The sequence below is a fragment of the Nelusetta ayraudi genome, unplaced genomic scaffold (genome assembly GCF_046127955.1).
Source record: "Nelusetta ayraudi isolate G7.1 ecotype Tasmania unplaced genomic scaffold, CSIRO-AGI_Nayr_v1 ptg000042l, whole genome shotgun sequence".
In the NCBI taxonomy this organism is placed as follows: Eukaryota; Metazoa; Chordata; class Actinopteri; order Tetraodontiformes; family Monacanthidae; genus Nelusetta; species Nelusetta ayraudi.
This window is the reverse complement of record NW_027466092.1, coordinates 14,927,667-14,929,769: the sequence shown is the minus strand read 5'-3', so window position 1 is coordinate 14,929,769 and position 2,103 is coordinate 14,927,667.

Below are 2,103 nucleotides of genomic sequence, written 5' to 3'. Positions count from 1 at the left end.
ATGCCCGTGACGGTGTGTCGCACAGATGACTGAACAGAATAGTTTTATACAGTTTGTGATAAGCACTAAGTTGACATAGAAATATATGAGTGCGACAGAAGAGACACCTGGATGGGACGTCACCTGGTGTGTTTGCTGATGCTGCTGCTTCGGGCCACCTAGCACTTTAATGTGACATTATTAACCCTCACATTGCTTGTTCCAGTCGACTGTGTACAAGAATATTTCTATATCGAAAGTAAAAATAAATGTTGGCTCTCATTTGTTCAGATTGTAATCAAGCGTGTTATGTGCTTTTTAATGAACAAGAATCCATTTGAAGATGTCCATGCATTTTGGGAGATAATGGACTGGTGGAGTGACGGCTGATTGAGACATTGTTCAAATCACTTGTTGATGATTGAATTACAACACTACCAACATTTTTAACTATTACTGTCTGCCGTAAAGCGGTTTATTTCTGCTCCTAAATGTTAAATGAAGGAAAGGAAAAAGAAGTAGGAGCGTTGCTTGGGTCCTTTAAATAAAGCAGCTGCTCTTTGGTTGGGGTGTATTCATGGACGCTGACAGATTCAGTGAATTCATTGCACAAAAAATGGGGAGTGTGCAATTGAAGTGCAGGATGATAAACTGAAAAATCCAAGGTATATAGAAAATTAAAAAGCATTTATTTTGGCACGGCTACACAGATTAAAATGAGTGGACCTATGCCATTCAGCTGTTTGCCTTCCTCAGAGTAAAAGTCCCAACTGTCATGAACACATCTTGTTCACACACAGAGAGATTTCAATTAAGTGATCAGAGATTATGGGGCACACCTGTGGCTCACCCAAGCCATGTGGGCTGCACTGTGCAAGGATTTAACTGAATCTGTCATGGAGATTACTTTTAACTCTGGATGTAACCTTGTTAACCATTTGAACCATGTTAGAACATCTGAAGTCTCCATCATTAAAAAGTGAAAAAATGGAGCTCAAAGTATTTAAAAATATTTTCTAAAATATGGACTCTGACTTGCCTGAAATGACAGCGGGCCGGGGCTACTCGGTGGTGAGCGCTGTCGCCTCACAGCAAGAAGGTCGTGGGTTCAAATCCACACCTGGGACCTTTCTGTGTGGAGTTTGCATGTTCTGGCTGGGTTCTTTCCAGGTTCTCCGGCTTCCTCCCACACTCCAGAAACATGCATGTGAGGTGAATTGGTGAACCCTAAATTGTCAAATGGTTGTTTGTCTCTATGTGGCCTTGTGATGAACTGGCCACTTGTCCAGGGTGTCACCCTGCCTTCACCCAGTGACAGCTGGGAGAGGCTCCAGCAGAGCCCTGAGACTCTGAGTGCAGGAGCAGGAGGACGAGGCATGGGCAAACTACGGCCTGGGGGCCATACGTGGCGTGTTAAGCTTTTTATCCGGCCCGCTGAACTTGAATAAATTATATTAATAGTAAAAGGTAATAAAATAGCTGTATTTCATCCATTTTTAATATGGAGCGAAATACCATGGGGCTCCAAAGACACATATTTTGTTGTAACGCTTTTGTTCATTTTCAATTGACATTATAGTACATGTATTCTACATAGACCATGATATTTTATTTTACTCCTATGAGGTGGGTCTCCAAAACACTCCAATAACCTGCTGCTGCTCCGGCTCCCCTTGTCAAATTTTAGAACCCATTGTGGCCCACCAGTCAAACGGTTTGCCCACCCCTGGTGCAGAAGATGGATGGATGGATGGATTGATGTCTTAGGCCTGGAAAATGTCCACTCTCTACTCGTTATTAAAGATGCAGTTTTCTGGAAGTCTGTTGAGGTTGTTTTTTGTTTTTTTTTTATCATTTATTTGTCCATGTTTCTCCACTGAATTTAATCTAAAATGATTATGTTTGGTATCTTTAATGGAAATATTTGTTTACATTCTGTTTTTTTTGTTGTAAATATTTACATGGCAATAGTTAAAAAGCGTCTTATACTAGATTTAAAGATGTATACAAACAAAAGCATCCTGGTGATTTGGTGAGTCTGGTATTTCACATCCTTGTTATTAAAAGAAAAACAAAACTAGATCTATAATCACTATCAACTCCACTCAAGCATGTTCAAAGATG